Source organism: Pinus tabuliformis, chromosome 2_2, assembly GCF_031772625.1.
Source record: "Pinus tabuliformis cultivar Carrire ecotype Pingquan chromosome 2_2, CPIR1, whole genome shotgun sequence".
Taxonomy (NCBI): Eukaryota; Viridiplantae; Streptophyta; class Pinopsida; order Pinales; family Pinaceae; genus Pinus; species Pinus tabuliformis.
Window position 1 is genome coordinate 489,490,817 of NC_142300.1, and position 22,432 is coordinate 489,513,248.

The 22,432-nt window shown below is 31.8% G+C and overlaps 1 long non-coding RNA gene across 1 annotated transcript; it reads right to left on the reverse strand.

Annotated features, from left to right (window-relative positions):
• Positions 1-1,962: 1,962 nt before the first annotated feature.
• On the reverse strand, positions 1,963-2,820 carry LOC149193503 (uncharacterized). The gene is made up of 3 exons (XR_016254958.1): positions 2,598-2,820; positions 2,292-2,321; positions 1,963-2,204 (listed from the first exon to the last, which is right to left on the reverse strand). It is a non-coding gene; the product is annotated as an uncharacterized LOC149193503 (long non-coding RNA).
• Between the last annotated feature and the right edge of the window lie 19,612 nt (positions 2,821-22,432).

Consider the following 22,432-nt stretch of genomic DNA (forward strand, 5'->3'; position numbering starts at 1 on the left):
CGAACGATTGAACGGCATTTTCTATTCAAAGTATGAACTGGCATGTTAATCTAGCTATTTAGTGTAGGAGATGTTAATTAGAAAACAGCTAGTGTGCCTAATGTGCCTATTTAGGAAAATATGATAGGTATGTACCTTAGAAAGTCGGTTAGCAAGGAAGCTACCTGATTTGGATAACTCTTGAACTGGTTGGAGCCAGTGGATTTACTCCATTGACAGACAAGGCCTGGCTATTCAGATTGGACTCGAGTGGTTTTGATATCTGAATACTTGAGTCATAAATACTAGAAATAACTGTGGAAGTCTGAGGCCTTGGGGGGAGACTTGGACGTAATTATCAGTCCCGTAGGTTGGGAGGAGAGCACGCCTAGACAGAGCAGTCCTAGCTGTTAAAATATCAGAAATAGATAAGTAACTAATCATGCCACTGTCTTTCTTAGAATAAATGTGATTATACAAATTTCATTTAATATACTCTTGCACGAAAACTTTTGTTTTGCTATATAACTAATTTGACTGTTAGTTAAGATAAAGTAGGATTACTGCTGGAAAATTAAGTTTTTGATTGGAAGACATTAATTAGTTAACAGGGGACAAGGTTAGCCCTTTCCAGGTAAAAATTAGACAATCATGCACCCAGTATGTGGATATTCCTCATGGGTTAAGAGGAAGTTCATGAGAGGAATTCGACCTTCAACCTAAGGAGAAAATATTTAGACTAAATTGGTAGAGGAAGGCAGAAGTAAAACTAAGAAAATTCAAGGGTTTATTGTTCAGAATTAAATCAACTATAAAAACTGTAAACTTGAAGGATTCATTATCCACTATTAATTAAGGTACAATCCTTTCATTGACATTAATGTAAAACAGAGACAGAAATCCATTAAACTATAAATAAATTTGTAATATTTCAGAGAATAAACAAACTATGCAGAGCATGCAATAAATTGAAAAAATGTCATGAATATCATATCTCGCATTACCGAAAGACTAAAGCTCATGTTTCAAATTCATTAAATCCCATTAAAAACATAAATAAATTGAAAACAGAAATAAATTTATAGACTATCTCGTAATCAACCTGAGAAGTAATATCTTCTCTAATTGAACAGAGAATGAAAAACCTAAATGCAAATATAAATTAGAACTACAGAGTTATTAAACCGACTATGTAAAATTGTCCAAAGGCCTTCTCAGTATGCAAGGATCCTTAAAACGAAAGAGAATATACAAAATACATCGGGAAATCCCCTCAATGGACGATTTCAAATCAGGATTAAAATACAGATCATGGTTCAAATTATATAATTCCTACAGACATGCATTGTATGCGTAAATATATATATATATATATATAGACAAATCGATAGCTCTTATTTGTTCCTTGACTATATACAAAAACTTTGAGGGCAAATAACTAAAACCCAGAAACGCAATGAATAGGAGAAACCTAGAAGCAAAGAGGAGCTTGGGGTCATTCATTTAGTTCTATTAACCCTCCACATTAGCCACGACTGCAAAAAAAAAATAGAATGATGAGGAAGCTGTGTAACTTAACCTCCACCAGAAGCCAAGAAGGATTAGACCGAGGACAATCAGTTTCCGATAAGTATCGAAATTAGAGAAATATAGAGACTCAGGGTTACTTGTTCATGCCCAAGGTTGCAATTGGAGACCTGCCAACAAAACCAAGAAAGGATCAGAACAATTGACCTAGAACCCATGAAATCGACAGCGACAAAGCAACCTAGAAGTGGGTTAACCTTTTCCATGTGTTGTGTCGGTGCAGAACTGAATTCTAGAATAGGATTCTCCATGAAAGCTTCCAGATTTAGATTACTTGCGAAGAAGTCGAGAGGTTAGCCTCAACCGTCTTCGAAAAATACCTTAAGCACTCAGAACCCTCTTATAGCAGAGAGCAGTAACATGATTAAGATACAGGCCATGGTTCAAATTATCTAATTCCTACAGACAAGACTTGTATGCGTAAATCTATATATGACTAAACAAATCAACAACTCTGAGTTTTTCCTTGACTATATACAAAAACTTTGAGGATGAATAAGTAAAACCCAGAAACATAACGAATAGGAGAAACCTGGAAGCAAAGAGGAGCTTAGGATCAACCAATTAGTTCTATTAACCCTCCACATTAGCCACGACTGCAACCAAAATAGAATGACGAGGAAGCTAGGGAACTTAACCTGCACCAGAAGCCAAGCGGGATTAGGCCAAGGACAACCAGTTTCCAATAAGTATCGAAATTAGAGAAAATAGAGACACGATGTTACCTGTTCATGTCGAAGGTTGCAATTGGATACCTGCCAACAAAACCGATAAAGGCTCAGAACAATTCACCCAGAACCCATGAAATCGGCAACAACAAAGCAACCTAAAAGTGGGTTAACATGCTTCAGGCATTGTGTTGGTGCAGAACTGAATTCTAGAATGGGATTCTCCATGAGCACTTCCAGATTTAGATTATCTACGAAGAAGACGAGAGGTTAGCCTCAACGATCTTCGAAAAATACCTTAATCACTCTGAACCCTCTTACAGCAAGGAGCAGTAACACTACCAGTGAAAAATCAAGAGTCACCTGCTATGCCTGGTCCAAAGATGCCGTGGTTTGCAGAGCCATCTCACCGGCGGGGAGGAGTGCAAATGACAGATTTTTCGGGCAAACGGGTGGGTGGTTAGCTAAATCGTTCGAGACAAGTGAAGAACGTCAGATTCAACCTTAAATTAAATCAAGAGTGGAGATGTTTACAAGTGTCCCATCTTGGGATCTGAGACAAGTCCACTTGGAGTAGCCTGGTGGAAATGGGCAAGAAAAAACTTAGGATAAAATAACTTGCCCGCAATAAAATCACATCGGGGCAAGAGACGCTTGCAATAAGAGGGTGAAATCGAAAGTTTGGTTAAAACTTTTTGAAGCCAAATCGTCAGCAAAAAATTTTGGTTAAAATTGTTTAAACACTCGAAATTTATGGTCAACCGAAGAACTAATACCCGGTCAATGCCTGATCGAATGCTAATAGTCCCAGGCAGGGACTAATAAGTTTTTAAGTTGCAATATCTGAAGTGTGGTATTATAGTTTTTTTATATTTTTATTTTTATACTTAGCAGCACATTAATATATTTTAAAATATTCAGTATTACATTTAATATAAAATGGTTAATAAATATTTATAATCAAATTTTTTAAAATGAAAAAATATTTTTTATGGAAAAAGAAAAAAAAATATAATTTTTAATAAATAAATAAATATTCTCAAATTATTATGTCTAAACTGCTTATATATTCTTATTTTTTAAAAGGAAATTTTAAATCCCGATTCCCAAATACGCTATGCTTATCAATGTAAGCATATATATAAGATTTACAGCTTAAAATCTCTAAGTCAAAGTGTATACTTATTTTAATAGAGATATTTATAATTAAAATAAAATTATGAATCTAAGAGTAAATAGAGAGGATTTATAATTAAAATAAAATTATGAATTTAATAACAAAATAAATTATTATAAAATTTATTTTTATAAGTTATTTATTTATTGATAATATTATGGACATAAAGTAAAATTTGTTTATAATTTTTAAAAATGCTATGTCTATTTTTTAATAGACATTTTAAAATTTTAATTATTAGTAAGTGAATGGTACATATACAATTTTTAGAGAATATTTTAGATTTTTTTAATAATTATATATTAAAATTTGAGATTTATTTCAAAAATAGTTATGTTATTTTTATTATTTTATTGATTAATTAAAAAAATATGGGCTATGGTTTTCTAGACATAAAATAAAATTAAGTCATGATATTGACCCATGGTATTGCAATATAAATCATTTATAGATTAAGAATCTCTCGTAATAAAATGGGTTCAATCTTTATGATTAAAAAAATTGTTACATGCTCTTTTATATATATATATGAGAAATAAAAATAATTAAATTTCTAATTCTAATTTAAAATTAAATTAAATTTATATTTTTTGATTTAAAATATATTATAAGAAAATAATTTCATATTTATTAATATCTGTTAACTATTTAATTTATATTACTGCATTAATAAATCATTTTTATTTAAAATTATATATGTATTTCATTGTTACCGAATTCTAATTATAATTTATTCAGAAAATTAAAAATGATCTAAACTATATAATATTGGTGATGTAATTCACCATGAGTACTTAAAAATAAAAATAAAAAAAGTACGTTGCCCGATATGATTTGAATAGAATTTTTAACCAAAGGAAAATGCTGAATAAAATAGGTTGGACCAGTAAAGGAAAAAGCTGAATAAAATAGGTCGGACCATTCAAAATTTGCGAAAATATTATGACAGTTCTCACAGTTAGTAAAACTATTGAAACGATTGAAGATCGTATGCCGTGATCTTTAGCATAATTTTATAATTTTATCGAATGAGTTTTGAAAGTATCATCTAATTAAACATGAAAAGTATTATGCAATAATGGAAATTTGTTCCTAAATTATATATAAAATTTATAATAAATAAATGAATGTTTATATAAAATTGATGAGGGAGGAAATGATAACTAAGTATAAATAACGTTATATACGGTTTGGATTTTAATTTGGGTTAATAATAATTAGGTTTAACGTTATATATGGTTTGGATTTGAAGTTGGGTTAATAATAATTAGGTTTAGTTTGAGTTTGAATTTTTTAATGAAATTAGGATGATGTTTATTTATATATATAATGAATTATATGTTAAAATAATAAAAAACCAATATTAATAAACATCAAAAATGTTATCATGAATATAAATTATAAGTTTAAATTATAATATAAAATTATGAATTTTATTTATCAACTTTATCAATGACTATAAAATCAAATCTTAATTTTTTTTTAAAATGGACCAAAATTCAAATAAAAAATTTAAAAATTAATATTCTACAAACCTTGTGATATTTACCGTATTAAAAATGTGAACATATTCTTGAATTCGCAATCTCAATGCTCTATAAAACCTGTTATTGTAATGCTTTATTAGAAAAATATTCTATTGTAACCAAACATACTAAGCGATGCATTTTTATGTTCATCGCGCAAATGGAAGAACTATTTCACTAGACCTAGAGGATATAGGTACGAAAGACCCTCGGCCCTCATATAATATTTTAAGAAATGCCACAGATGACTAAGCATCTTAGTAGCCACATGATTGGATACCATTCTTAGTTTTAAAAGTAAAGCAAATGTCCGAGACCAATTATCATAGAATTACAAGGCTAAAATGTTTAATGATTATAGGATGTTGTTTGATGATTATAGGATGTTTATGAATAAAAATTATGGGGGCCTAAATATTTTGAAACAAGATTTGCTGACCATTTTTTTGACTCTAGAATTGGAAAATAACTTTTTAATAACAATTAAAAAATGTGTGTGGAGCCTAAATATTTTGAAACAAGATTTGCGGACAATTTTTTGTTGATTTTAAAATTGGAACATAGTTGTTAGTAACAAAAAAATATGCGTGGGTGGAAGTTAATGATGGTCACTAATAACATATTGGCTCTAAAGTAAACATGGAAAACTAATAATTTTTTAACTTAGAGAGATTGTTCAAGATGCTTCCACTATAAATTTGAATATGATATAAAAAGATGAAATGAAGGGAAATGAAATATAAGACATATCTTTACATTATTGCTTAGTTTGAATACGTAAATGAGGGAACTTTATTAGGAATTTTTTTAAAATTGTTGAGATGAAATTGTTCTTATGCACAACTATTTTTAAATCACTAGAATCTTAAGTTCATATCCTTTTAAAATTATGAAAATAATTATATCCTTGAAATCCACAAACAATTTTTTTAACCAAATTGTGGGTATGATTGTACAAATGATTGATATGAATTTTTATTAAAATCGTTAAGGAAAAAAATGTTATACTATAAATAAATAAAAGTGGTATGCATATATATATATATATATATATATATATATATATATATATATATATATATATATATATATATATACTAATATAAACCTAACATAAAAAATGGAAATATTTAGAGGCACTGAAAAAATAGAAATTATAATGCATTAGACACTGCTGAAGCCTCAGAATTCTGCTGCTCTAACATGGGGGATAACCACCTGGTTCGAACCTCAGAAAGCAGTGCCTTTTCAGTTTGGTATGGTGGCTTCGACTGGGGATGATGGGACTAGTTTCCCAATCTGGGTTTGAAAATGATGATGGGTGGTTTTCAAGTGATTGCAATAAGAATAATGATAACTAAATGATCTATTCTAGTATGAAAATCTGTAATTAACTTAATCTAATATAAACCCGGGGTATTCTGTGTCATATGCGATCTGAAAAAGATATATGTTTGGTACATGGTAATAAAGATCATTCACGTGTTAAACAGAGATGATAACATGTAAAGATAATTTCTTTGACTAAATAGTTAGTCAAAGAAATGTGAAAATTATATCGCATATATTTAATGATCATATACGAAAATAAACGCTTTCAGCTAAGTATTATACAATTTTGCAATTAACACATAACAAAAAGAACATAGTCCATATATAATTCATAAAAGTAAATGTTATCACTAATTTAATAAAACAAAACTGATCATACAAGATAAAAGTACCATATGTGTGAGGTTCTACTCATTTGACTAGTGACATAGATCAACTCCTTTTTTCAATCAAATTATTCTCCAAGCATACAGAAGTGCATCAACAATAGACAAAAGTTCATTCTTTGCAAATGTTTTTTGATAAAATTGTTGACCCTTCTCTAAATGCATGAAAAGGGTATAAATACTATCTAACTAAAGTTTAAAAATAGATTATACAAAATATCTGAGGAGATTTAAAACAACCTTCCTCTCAACTAGTAACTAACTCTAAAAATAATATCGATTTGATGACTCAAGGTTACGAAAATGTCTTTCTCTCTGCCAGCTTTTCCTTGAGATCGCATGTCAGACATGGGTTTTACTTGAGGAGGTGCTCTGAATTACGTTTTGACCTTTCTTATAAAGATGGCATATGTAAGAGGTGGCAACATTCTTTGCATTGAATTGAGTGAAATATTCAGTGTCATAATTTGGCTGAGGGGTTTGACAAGAAATTGCCAATATGCCTCCCAGTCGGTCTTTGATAATTTTTTGATTGCCTCTCTTTGGGTTTTCATCTTTGCTTTCCAGTTTTTATCCAAGTCTTTCATATCTGGCAGTGACTTTGGATCACCTTCCTTTATTAAGTTGGTGGTGTGAAAAGTCTGATTGATTGCCTTTATTATATTCTTTGCCACTCCTGTTTCTTTTGCTACTGCTAATTCTGCCTGCTTAATCCGTGCATCCCAATATGTGAATAATATGTCTTTGTGTGTTTCTTTAATCTCTGGCATATTAGCGCTTCTTCCTTCTTCAGATTCTTCCCATTCAATATAGTCAGATATCTTAGTATTTAAGTCATTAAACTCAGTTCTCTGATCAATTGCCTTATCTGTTAATTGATCATTGGTATTCAAATAACGAGTGATATTGGACATTTTCTGGCAGAATAGATCTTGTTGTTTTGACATAACGGAGTTTATCTCCAATGCCTCTTTAATGAACTCATCAATAGCGGGGACATATTTATATTTCTCCATAGTCTCTTGTATCTCTTGGATTTGCATATTCTTTGCTAAGATATCTTCTTCATGGCTTATCCTAAGTACTTCCATATTTTGCTGCAATTAGACTATTTGTTCTGTGGCTTGCTTGTTCACATTTGTTTTCTCAATTTCCAGTTGTTATTAAAGTTGTGTTATCGTTTCTTCTCTTTCTTTTAACAAAACAGATACTTCAGTGGCCTTATCAATGGTGGCAGTAGCATATGCCCCTGTAAATTGTGACAACCTGGTTAAATTTTTAGTTGGATTTGAAGGAATATCCTTCCAAACTTTATCCATTGGTTCATTCCCTAGTGGGATTTCAGGTCTTTCAACTCTCCTTCTCTTCCTCTGTCTTCCTACTACAACCTTATGCAGTGGGTTGTAGAATACATATAAAGGAGGTATTTCTGTAGCTTTTAGGATAATCTCAGATGTCGGAAATATAGGTATGATTTCTGCATTCTATGAATTTGTCCCTTGTTCATTCATTGGCTCGGACTCTGAAACTTTCTGAGTTTTCTGTGGAGTATGATATCATATATTTTCTTGGACATCTATTCCTTTGGAAGTATCTTGGAGTTTTTTATTAAACTGGTCCCATTCCTGCTCCATATCATTGCTTTCGCCTTGGGAATCAATATCCTAAGTTAGGTCAGTTTTGACTTGTTTCTCAGCTGATCTTTTGCTAGATTCTACTGTAGCCTCTATTTCTTGTGTCTTCCCTGTGTTCTGGGCTACATTCTTCTGAGATTTTGTTCGAGAATTCGGTTCCTCGCTGTTAATGGTCACACTAGGTGTAGGTTTGTCATCAGTTCTTAACAAATCCAAAGGGATTGTTTCAAGCCTATGACTTCTAAATTCCTGAAACCTTTCGAAGTTGTTAGGATTCAAATTCACCTTTGCCCAATTGAATGCTTTTTCAAATGACTCAGCTGATTGTAATAAATATTCAAATTCATGAACTTCATGGATAAAGGGTTTGACCTTTACTAATATAGTAAAATTGTGTGCTACTTTCTCTCAATCAAATTGCCTCTTTGGCAGAGTAGCCAGCCTGAGCCTCTCTAAGTTCTGTAATTCTTTGTTTGCATGGTTGAATTTTTCCAATGAAAAAACACCACACTGGATGGGAAAGGGTGGCCATAGTGATTTTTTCATATCTTTCAATGTCTTGGTTAAGCCTTTTCCAACAGTTTGGTGAGTTATTTCTCTAGCTAATAGCTTGTTGGGGACATACAAAGGAAGTACATGTGGTTCTACTGTACTACCATAAACTCTAGTATATGTGAACCATTGCTCAGCAAAGTGCTTGCCTACTACAAGAAGGTCTGTAGCGGTTTCCTTAGAAAGTATCGAGGTCTTTTTATCATAAATAATTTGATGTAATGATAGCATAACACCGTTGCATATCTTGTAAAAGTGGGGTATAAAACGATATTCCCACATTTGTTTGTAACTGAGATGGATGGGGTATGGGTCTTGCAAGGTCCATTTCCAACCCATAATTAGAAACTTAGTACAGAAACATATAAAGTCCATGACATAAGCACTCGTAAAAAATGGAGGAAGGATTTCGATGGATGTGGATCTCTTTTGAAGATATTCATAAATAGTTGTAGCTAAGCTGTCGGATAGGATAGTAGCCCAATTAATTATATGAGAATTGATACATGCATCGATTAAAGGGACCAATTCTATAGAGAAATTGGTATTATTAAGCATTCCATACAATCTACATAACATTGAGGCTGCATAGTTATGGAGATTTGCTAAAGAAGCTATGGGGTACATACCCATCTTGACATATTTGAATTTGTTTTCTAAGACTCTCCACCCCTGAATCATCTTAAAGGGTTCTTCATTCGCTTTCACGAACTTGGCCAGAAATGATCTATCATATATATCCTAAGGGTCGGGAAGATTATACATTTGTTTCAAATCTTCGGTTTTAAATGATCCCATCAAATCCATCTTTGAATTCTTGAATTGTTTATCTTCAATATTGAAATTCTCCACTAGCCATCTAACCATATCTGTGTATGGTAGTATCTTGGCTTTTTCTCCTATTCTATGAAGAAAAGAGAAAGCAACATCTCTGAATTGAGTTGCCGATGGTAGTATTGAACCTGTTGTTGCCTTGGTAACAGTAACTTCAGGCTGCTCATTTTCAAGTCTATTATAGATAACTTCCCATGTCGTTGCTCCTCCATCAGCACTACAAACCGGTTCAGAAAATATGGGCAGAATCTCTGTAACCTCAGATTCTGTAACACTTTGTTGCTTCTGTTTTTGCATTACTTTCTGTAAGGACATCTCTTTTAAAGCTTTCCTAAAATGAAAGAGAGATATGTCAGAGTAAACAGTAGAGGGAAATTAAGGCTAAAGAGCTATTTGAAATGACTTGAATCATGGGAAGATTTGAACATAATCCCTATATTAACTAGCCATGACTTGAAAATATTAACTTCTCTCCTCGAGCTGCTAAGCAATAATTGCCCTGTCAACCTACTTGATATTTCATTAAAAACTCAATAACTTCCCACACTTTACTTCTAATTTTCCGCATCGCTACTTTCAAACGTTGAACATAGTGTTGTTCATCGATAATGTGAAAGGTGATTGCGAAACATCACAATATCGCATTTCACAATTTTTAAGGGATAACACAGTGGCATGCCTTGGTAAATTGCGATCTGCGAAATGCGATTGCATATTCTTAGAGTGTCATGATCAGAAAATCGTAGTGGATACTTCACATATCACATTTCGGGATTTTCTTTAGGATGATAATAATTGTCCCATGGAAAACTGATAGATGGGATTTGCGATGATAAAATTTTAACTCTGGGTTCTATTCTAAAGGTTTAAGGAAAATTTTAGAGTTAGCGCTTATTTTCGAAAGCTAAAAATTTGAAAGGGTCCCCATTTATATGTCAAAACTAACTATTAATCCCTATAAATGGCGGTGTTGCTACATAGTACAACAATTGGCAATTCACTTGGGAGAACCAACTATCTTTGATTGCTCTTTTGAAATATCTAAAACTTTCAAAATTAGAAGAGTTATAGGAATAATAATTACATGATTCACAAACCAAACAACATTTCTTTGAAATCATAATCACTCACTTAATTTAATTATTCAGCTACTTTACTCTTGTAATGATAAAAATACAAATGTTTGCATCAGTCTATACTAAGATTTAAAGATATATAGTAGGTGTCTTCTACGGATTAGTTTTTATGGTTTACTCATTTATCATAGATATAGCCTCTACTACGAGCAGGCGTTCATAGCCTCAGCAGGGTTATCTTTTAACCAACAATGATTCATTGTCCCATCTGAAGAAATTTTTAGAATTCAAAATGATATTCATTTGCTTTATTTCTCATTTGGATTTTGTTTATTCCTTTTATGTAATTTTTATTTTTAAGTTTCTTAAAAGACATTGTCTAGGCTTGGTAACCCAATAATGACAATGACATTCACTAGTTGTAATTATACTGAAGAAGATGTCTCTTGATGAGACCCCTTGTCCTTTGATTGATTAGATCATTGGCCATTACCCTGTTTTGATATGCAGTATTGGTAATATCAGTTTAATTATTCCCCTATGATCATGGTAAATAAGCTCGTAATGAGACTTATTATCTTTTAAGTTTTGCATATTTTTGAATTACACTCTCAAAAAATAAAATTTTATCAGATGGGGTGAATCATTAGCTCTTTTTAAGAGTTTTTGGATGATAATAATAGAGTTTTGAGATAATCATCTGTAGAGAGCCCTTACTAGGTTAAAGATTCTTTTCTTGACTGATAACAAAACATCTATACTTTATAAACATAAGAGCTTGTTCATAGAATAAGTATTTTTAGCAAGGTCAAGTTTCTCCAAATAAATAGGGTTCATTTTGATACTGAAATGCTATAATTCTTTCTTTAAGAGACTTTATTTTGAGAAGCCAAAAGTGGATACTATTTAACCTTTATTTCCCTTGAGAATCTTAAAGACAATATGATACAAAATTATAAGAGGTTATTTTCTAGGAGAAATATTTTTTCAAAATTTTCCCATTAATGGGAAAAGAATCTATTCTACCTGACAAGTCTTGTAAAATAAATGTTGATGGACCAATTTTCTCAATTATTTGGAATGGTCCAAGGCACAATCTTTGGAATTTGGTGTGTTTTCCCTTTTCCTGATGTGCTTTGTGCCATTTCAAAACCAGATCACCTACTTCAAAGGTTTTATCACTGGCAGAGGTTGTATCAAAAGAGGCTTTGACTAACTATTGATTATGGAAATTGATGGCTTTAGCTTTTTCTCTTTCTTCTTCAAGCTTAAGGATTTGAAATTGTCTTTCTTGAGGAGAAGATGAAGGATTTTCATTAATAAAGTGCACTAGGGCGAGAGATGAGATTGTTATGTTTGTGGGGAGAACTTCTTCTTCTCCATAAACTAAATCAAAAGGAGAAGAACTGATTGAGGCCTTTTGTGTTATTCTATCTGCCCAAAGAGAAAATGTCAATGCCTTATGCCAATTCCTATGATTTTGGTATATAGTCTGCTTGATGATTATGATAAGGTTTTTGTTTGTTTATTCGATTAATTCATTACCTTTTGGATAATAGTTGGTTGAATACTTCAATTTGAAACCTCTTCTTAATGAAAATTCTACCATAGTATTTCCAGAAAAATAAGATGCATTATCAAACATTAAAGTTGTAGATAAGCCAAAGCTAGTGATTACGTACTAATCAATAAAGTCTATAATACTTTCTATGTTAGCTACCTTTAGTGGGATAGCTTCTACCCATTTCGTGAAATAATCAGTAGCTCTAAATATGTTCTTGTGCTGCTTGGAAGAGTTAGGAACAATCTCACGAATTATATATAATCCCCATTGTTCAAATGGTTGTTGGATATTCATTGATTGTAATGGGAATGCTGGTTTCTTTTCTCTTCCAAGTGCAGTTTGAAAATTTTTGCATCTTCTTGCATAGTCATGTGCATCCTTGAATAGTGTTGGCCAATAATAACTTGCATGCAGGATTTTTTGAGTTGTGGTATTTCCTCCGAAAGGACCTCCACTTGGTCCATCATGTAACTCTTGCATAACCTTTTCAGCTTTAGGTTTTTCTATGCATATTAATAATACTGAATCATAATTTTTTCTAAATACTACATCATCAATTAATTCATATTGATTTGATTTCAACCTTAAAGCACACTTTGTTTTGTAACTGATATGCATAGGAGCATATCCATTCTTTAAATAAAACTTCAAATCACCATACTGTGATTGTGCATCGTTGAGGCTTACCTTTGATATTTGCACTTCATTACCTTGGTCTTATTTTGTTGATAAATGGGAAGCTCCACTTAGCATTCTACAAAAACCTTGGCCCCTAACAATAGTGACCCAATTTGCTCTTTTCTCCCGTACTTCTCTTTGAGTCAATAATTTCCTTACTGCAGGGTAAGGTACTACTATTTGTTTATGAGTTTTGAGGAGAAAAGGTCTAAAATGTTTTAAGGTTTTAAAGACAACAAAATCTTGTTTCTCAACAATTGAGTAGTTTAGCTCGGCACCCTGTAAATTGGAACTGAAAAAGGAGATAGGTGCCTCAATGTTTTGATCGTTTAGATATGTCAAAACTGTTGCATATGATGTATCAAATGAGAATGTGTATAATACAAAAGGTTTAAGAAAGTCTGGAGTTGTTAAAGAAGTAGCATTGATAATAGCTTTTTTTATTAACTCAAATGAATCTCTTTAATTTTTACCCCATTTGAATACTATATTCTTTCTTATCACTGATTGAAGGGGTAAAACAATCTATGAAAAATTGGGAACAAATATTTTTACAAAATTAATCTGGCCTAGGAATGATTGCATGGTATTTTTGTTATGTGGGAGAGGAATCTTTTCAAGTTCTTGGATTCTATCAAGATCAATATAAATTCCTTTCTTGGACACTATGAACCCGAGAAGTTTTCCTTCTGCTAATGCAAAGTATGATTTTTTTGGATTTAGAGAAATGCCATAATTCTTGCATCTTTCCAAAATATGCTTTAGGTCATTCAAATAATTGTTTTTGTTCCTAGAGTAGACTGTAATGTCATCTAGGTAAATAACAATGGATTTGTTAATCAGACCTTTAAAAGAAATATCCATGGTGCGTTTAAATGTAGCACCTGCATTGATAAGTCCAAAAGGAATCTTCTGATAAGTGTACGTTCCCCACTTGGTCTTGAATGTTTTCTTTAGTTTTTCATCTGGATGTACAAGAATCTGATTATATCCTGAAAATCCATATAGAAAAGACATTAACTCAGAGCCTGCAATTGATTGCAATATTTTCTCCATGGTAGGCAAAGGAAAGTTATCCTTTTGATAAGATCTATTTAAGTTCCTAAAGTCAATACACTAACATCTCCATTCCTTTTCCCATCAGGAACCATATTTCATACCCATTTTGAGTGTCTAACGGGAAAGATTATCTTTTCTTTCAAAAGTTTGTTTAATTCAGATTTTATTTGGCTTTCAAGGTTTGGATGGATATTTCTAATAATTGGCTTCTCATTAGAGGTCATTGGTACAGTGTGTTGAATTACATAGGTATCATAGGTTTTGAGATTTGAATAATCCCAGGCAAAGACACCTTTATATGTTTTCAATAGTTTGATGAATGATATCATTTCTTCAGATGACAAAAAAAGAACTAGGTTGATGTTCTGAGGCTTTTCAGATGTGCCTAGATTTACCACTTCAAATATCAAAGTAGAACTCTGAGTCTTGGAGTTGGTAATCTTTTTAAATTTGTCTTTCAAACCATAGAGATCTTCCATTTTGACTACATATTTTGGAATTGAATTTTGATCTTTTTTATGGCTGTTTTGCAAGTCATGTTCATGTTCATCTATGATTTTTTCCTCATAAGATCCTTCTCATGTAAGGAAATCAATTATATCAACATCATTATTAGACACTCTCCAATTTGTTACATTATCAGGGATGGATGGTCTAAAAATTAACTCTATAGAAAATCTATCTAGACTAAATTCCTCTGAAGGTATAATCTTAGATGTAGTAAATCAACACTTGTATTTTGTAATCTGGGGACTAAAGAAATGTTAAAAGCAGTGAAGTAAGAAGTAAGATTCTGGCTAGGGATTGATAATGTTTGAGATGCCTAGACACACAATGGATTTTGTTTCTTACCTGTTTAGTAACTATCTTAGTGTCTCCATATACTTGCAAATACTTGACATCAAGGCCAATGGCTTTGCATAGCCCTTGAATTAATGCCTCATATTCCACAGTATTGTTAGTGCATTGAAATTCAAGCTTGCATGCTAACATGGTTTTCCTCCTTGCGGGCTGATTAAGATACATCTAGCACCTGCACCATCTTCAGAATTGAAACCATCAAAATAAAGGGTCCATAATAATTAATTATCTACAAGTTTATCGATTACATCTATACATTTGGAAGTGTCTGTTTGCGAAAAAGTTTCTATCTGAGGTACTATAGAATTATCCAGAAAGTGATATCTTTGTGCGTTAAAGGATCCCAAGAATGACTCAGTTGAGTAGTTTCCGATGATATTATTGGTGAAAGCTACTGGCTCATTGCTCCCCTCCAGATCAGTGACTGTGTACTTCATGAATTTCTCACGATCTACTCTGATTTGGTTAGGCTTACCATTATATGGAAACCACATATGAGACCAATCAGTTGCAAAGTATCCTTGTAACTTTTTAGACCAATCCCTACTTAAAGTTAAACCATAGAATTCAATGATACCATCTACTAGAATATTGATTACCTGTTAAACTTTTGGGTTGGAGGAAAGCCTGATTGAAATCGATAAAAGTGTAGATCCACATCACCAAACAAATTGTATGAGTTAACTCAAATAAATTGACTTAGCTGGTTCAGTTAATTCGAGTTGAGGGTCTAACTAGTGTCATGTAGAGCATCTCCTACATTATAGGAGCCCTAGTTGAGTTTATTTTGATTTGTAATTAATTAATTTAGTTCAATTGAGTTAAAGTCAGTTAAACTAGTTCCAACTGATGGAGGAACTAGTAGGGGTCAGACAGTGGGGTGTTGCTTCATTGTTTAACCAGCTAACGAATGACGCACTCATAAATAACTCATGCATGAAAGACATGAGAGTTACCCAATTTAGATTGGAGTTCCAAGACAATGTACTATAAATTGTATAATCATCTAAATTATACAGGTGGTGCATGTTGTTAGAGGAATGCCTATGAGGATTGTGTAGTTGATATTGAGGAATTTCTCTAAGTAATAGGGGACCAATTCCTAACGAAAAAACAATAGGAAAGAGGGATTTGGGCAAGCCAAAATTTGGTTAATTATTGTCTTGGGCTTGTCTAGGAAGCAATGAGATAGATAGAGATAGTGCAGAGGTTGCTCGCGATTGAGAAAAGCATTGTAATCTTCTCATATTTTCTGACTAACGCAATGTATAGATAACAGGGGTTTTTAGCTGTGGCTTTCCTGAGGAAATCATTGTGTAATGTGTTGATTGAATTCTTTCTCTTGTATGCTTTTGGATTTCATGATTTTTTTAATTGTTTCTGCTGATGAGTAGAGTAGATTCATGTCTATTGTTTTAATAAATTATAATTAGCAGTTTGAATCTACAAGGAATTTCTACACCTCACATAAGACATGCCTCTTCTACATGGGCTAAATATGCAATCAACCGCCTTGTTCCCAAATAGGTTACATGAGAAACAAAAACAACTAAATGTATAAGTATACTTGATGAGTGATCTTCTTGGCTTACCAAACTATTGATTAGATCTGAAATTTATGCCTCTGCAATGTGCCTGCAGTTCACTACCACATGTCCATAATTTTGTGAGGAAAAACAATCTACCTCATCTGTCAAAGGGACAATGTGGTTTTGATTCCTTTGAAATTCGACAGATTTGTCACAATATTTAAACCCAAGAGCGAGTAGTATTCTAATGGTATATGCTCCTTAAGGTTTTCTTCTTGGCTATTTTTTGGTCTTCTACTTCATTCCTCCTTTTCTACTCTTGTTTTTGCTATTGTTTTATACATGCCTTTTTGGTTCTGTATTGTTGTTCCTACCTACATATGAGTTGGACTCTCCCTTTTTAAAACCAATACTAGATCTAATAATGGTAGAGCCTTATCTCTCAAAAAAATTGTCTAAGGCCTTTGTACTCATTTCTTGCTTCAATTAGTTGTCCTTTTCTTCAAGTTTCTTTCTCAACTTGATAATTTCACCTTCAAGCTATTCAATGAGACTCTCTTTTTTCTGACTAGCCATAACATCCACAATCATTTTGGCTTCTTGAAGTTGAATCTTCATGATAAGAACCCCTCATTAAAGCTCATTTTATTTATCATCAAAAACATATGTCAAATTATCATGGTCTCAACATGCAATTGTTAGTCTACTAACTTCAACAAATAATTTCTCTATTTCATCGACAGTTGAGTCATATTCAACTTGAAGAAGTATCAATTTATCACATTCGTCAACATGAGTGTCTGAATCAACAAAACTAACATCAAATCTATCTACATCATAACTCAAAAATAATTCATCTAAAATTATACTTTTAGATCTATTGCATTGGAGCACACTCAGTTCTTCCCTTTATGATCTCTTCTCATAATCTATTGAACTATTCACAAAAGGGGAATGAGACTCTTCTACTTGAGAATATTTCTTCTAGGGGTCCTTCTTCTTTATTTTCTTCTTACTTTTCTTTTTGACCTTTTTGTTATCCATTACTTTTACTATCACCTCCAAAAAACTCTTCCAGTCTTTCCTAAATATCCTTAGCATATTTCAGATCTACTAATTTCTCCAATTTTGCATTATCGAGACACTCATAAATAATAAATCTCCCTTGAGCATTCTACTACATCACTTTAGGTGAAAATGGATCCTTACCACAACCTTTACATACTAGCTTCCAAGTTTTATATCCATGAGCTAACAATTGAGATTTAACATTTTCATGCCATACCTTGAAACTTTCAGTAGTGAGCAAAAATACTCGTCGAGGCTTCATTCTAAAGAAAATTCAAATTCTTTTACCAACACTCCCCTGATCGACTTTCTAGAATTTAGCTACAACCAAGGTCCCTCACTCTAATATCACTCATTGGAAAGTTGACACTATTGAGAGGGGTGTAGTGAATGAATAGTGTAGAAATGAATCACTTTTAAGCTCTTTTTTACTTCCATTTCACATTAATACATCATTCATCGATTAACATTAAATTACGCCAACAAACACCATAAGAATGTGAAACATATGTGCAACAATACAAATGAGCATATAAACATCAAAAAGACATAAACATATAAACCATGCGATCATGAATGATCAAAACATAAAATCCATCATATAAAAGGGACACAAAATTTAATGTATAAAACCCAATTGGGAAAAACCACCACTAATTATGCCTTCTTTTGGTTATATTAATATCATAAAAATATTAGTTTACATATAGTTACTGGCGACCACCAGTGTTTAGCCCAAAACTTGACAATCCTGTGAGCCACAAATCGCTCTAGCCACTACATGTATGAACTCTGTCTGCCATCACCTACCAAAAGCCACCACATCCATGACATTGTAGGACGCCACCTACTAGATGCCCCAACACCCAAGTCCTTCCAGGAAATATTGGATGGAAGCCACCATTCCTAAGTTCTCATTCCTCTACCTGAAGGATGCCACTACACCCTATCACAACAAGCCTCTACTTGCTTCACTAAATGACCCAACCTTCAAACTCCTCTATGAACCACATTTCACAATTTTCAAGCTAGATCCACTATTCTCTGACATCAAACATTAATGAGCCACATCTCATCCATTTTCATACTAGACTCACAATATGCATGTGCTCAAACTAAATACAATCTCTTCGAACACAATATCTCTCTGCGATACAATCAAATACTCAAGAATCTTGGCAAAAATGACATTTGCAATACAAATGTATTTTGCATAATAAAAACACATGATGGAATAAATCAAAGACAATAAAACCCTTAAGATATATACTTTCAACAAAAATCCATCATCAACATAAAAAATATGATCAGAAAAATCATCCATGTCTCAACCATAACAAACATACAAGATATAAACTGCAATGTTATAGCAATATAAATTTTTTGCAATAAGAAAAAAAAATCTTCCTGACTATGATTCCCTGCATACATGATGTTAGAAATAAAAATGTGTCATAGAAAACATGCTAATATACAATCTCCACTATAGGAACAATCTCCTTAATCAAATTCCTTAATAAAACATTTTTTGAAGTGTGCACACAAAACTCTGAAATAAAATCAATTTCCTTCAGCAATCTACCATGGCTATATAACTCCTTAACTATTGGTTCTCAATGCTCCACAATATCTCTCCTTATCAAAGGAGCCAACTCACTTTCAAATATCTTTCTCCTATAAATAATTCTTTGGAGTGATTAAAATAATTTGGTCCAGCTCATAGAAATTTACTCCTTAACTCGATCCACCATCATCTTCATTGAATGAGAGATATTTTCAAACTAAACTAATCACCTTCTTCAATAAATAAGATACCTTTTCCACATTAATAAATGACCTTCTTCAATAAATGAGAAAGATGTTTTCAAACTTAATCAGTCACCTTCTACAATAAATGAGAAAAAATTTCAAGTTTAATCAATCACCTCCTTTAGTAAATGAGGGACTTTTATAGTTTTGTTTTGTTTTTCTTTTCTTTTATTTATTTATATTTTTTTGTCTATTTTTTACATAAATGAAAACAAAATTAACTCCATGATTGACTCCTTAGGAAGACATCCTAGGCTGACATCAATGGCAACACCATGCATCCAACACAGGAAACACATAAAATTGGTGTTGATGCCCTTATGTTCTTTCCTCTTTGACTAGAAACTAACATTGAAAAATCATCATGGTTATGATGCTTGATGGATGGTTGATTTGTGAATCTCTAAGAAATTTTAAACGTTTGTGTTTATTATGAGTGTAGCATAATTTATGTGGGGAAGGAGAATGGGAACTAGCAATTTTTCCCATTGCTTGTCTAGTAGACAATATTGTGCCTTGGCCTCTCTTTTATCATTGCAAGGATTAAACAATTCAAACACTTTAGTTGAAATGTTGTTGGAAAATGTGACTATTTCATTTGATGAGACTATCTATGAAATACCTTGTTACAACTTATTAAATATTATGTATCTATCTTAATGTACATTTACATTCAAACTCTACATGGATTATTCAACTTGGAGTTTACATCTAATTTTATTTTCTTTATAAAATATGATACTTGATGCATTGTGGAAATCTTGTAGTGGGCATATCGTTAGTTTAAAAAATCCTACTGTCTATAATTATGAGCTCTTTGCCACATTTCCAATTCAATCCTCATGAAATAGAGCACATAGATCAATTTTTTTGTGAGTTAGTTTTTTTGGTGTCTAATGTTATGCTTTACATTTTTCTCTCTATGGACAAGAGTGCTTTCGACTCAAAGGGCCAAAAAAATTTAAACATGGCATAGAATGGTAAAAATACAACCTAATATAGATATACTTTTAAAATTGTATATCTATTTATTGTGCACATGTAAGTTACAAACAAAGATCTTAGTTGTTACAATACAGTAAACCTAATTGTTAGTATAAGGGAGTGTCACTTCCATCTTACTAGTGTATTCTTGATCAATATGACAAACAATATAGGAAGAAGGGAGAGTTGACATCTCATAGGGTTTGAGGCAAAGAAGAGAAACTTAATTTTCTCTTTGTGGGGTAAGCGATGTTATGTTAGACATCTATTTTTGGAATTTTCTCCTTCTCTGCACATATGTGTATGTATTCAGTAGTCAAATCTAGTTAGTATAAGTCATGCCTAGGGGAATTGGGAGTGTTCATGGTTATTTACTCAAGCATCACAACCTCTCATCCTTGATGCTTTGATTGGGGGGTGACTCATAGAAAATCAAGGACCACCCTTGACTCCTCATTAGTCAAACTACAAGACCTTGTTTAATCTTGAGGTCTTTCAATCCTCTAGGAAGAAATACAATGGTGTGTACTTTGTCGATCTTGCTCTAGGAACTACAACACTGAAGAAATTATTACCATTACTGACCATCACCCTGGGACAATCACTAACATGAAATGCTCTGAGTGATTAGAAACATAAAATACACAAGGACACACTAAAATATTGGCTAGAGATTATATTTGGAGTATATAATCTCTCATATTCACACTCAATCTAATTAGATGATATAGAGTGAATAAGTGGATACATGGAACCATGCAAAGGTTATTGAACGAGGAATATAAGTAGATAATGGTGCAAATTATATATATTTAAGAATAAATTATCTCCATGTAGCTATGAAATAAGAAATTGGTCTCTAGTATGAGCACAACTATGGATTTGTTTGTTGGACACCAAACCTTGATGTGCATAAACAAGTGTGAGCTCTCTAGTCTTCATCCATAATTAGAATATCGTCATTCTACTATCAACAAGAAATGATTGAAACCCTTTTCCTCAATAAATATCATCAATAATGGAGCACAAAATTTTCTTAATCTTAATGAACGTTTGTCTCCTCAAATGAGGTGATTTAGGCCTGGTTATGCCATCCCTCGTACAGATACTAAGGAACTTAGTTTGTAAATTCCATGTAATTTCAAATGTTTTTGTTGGCATAAATATACTTATAAAAGTATTAGCTTTGATCTTAAAGAACTGAAATCTTTTTACGTAGTATGCATTTGTTAGAAAAATAAAATTGTAAATTAATTAATAGAAATAGCCCCACTTATAATGTAATTTTTACCTCAACTAAAATTTTCATTAATACAACTATCTTGTTCTTCTCAAGAAAAAAAGTTACTCAAAATGTTCTGAAAACATTTTAATCTTATTCTAATAATCTCAAAAAATATCAAATTTTAAGAGTTTTGATTTTACTTAGCACGTTAAAATGTCAAAAAATGTTTTTTTTGGAAATTACAATATATGTAAAGTAGATATATATATAAAATTTGCAAATTAATTTGAAAAGTATCCAAAATAATTGTATTGGCCAAGTTTATTTCAATTGTTTTGAATATGATATAATTTTAGTTATTTTATTATAAAATTAAAAACTAATAATTCTAAATTTAGTTAAAAAATTTCAATTTATTAATTCTCTCAAGAGAACTATTTTATAGTTTAGTATGAGAGTTATGGGTAATTATTTCCATGCTCAATTCCAAGTCGACATTTGTCTCCTTTAAAATAAAAATAAAATATTCTCTAAATAAAGCAAACAATGTAGGCTACATTAAAAAAATGAATATAGAAATTTTGTTTGAATTTTAAAACATTAATAATCTTTTTTTGACTATCCTCACTTGGTTTATCATTTACATTGCAACTAGTATGGAGGGAAAGTGGGAAAAATATTTTAGTATAACTTTCAACTATAAATAAAATAATTGGATACCCATATTCACTAACATAATTTTATATCAACTTCAAAGTGATAAAGTAATTCAATGTGAAAGAAATCTTATATTATTACTTTCACGTGTGAAGAATATGTACACTTCTTGTATATGTATTTATAAAAAAAGGGATTAAAAAATAATATCTTTTTGTTGAATAGAGTAAAATATTCCAATGCTCAG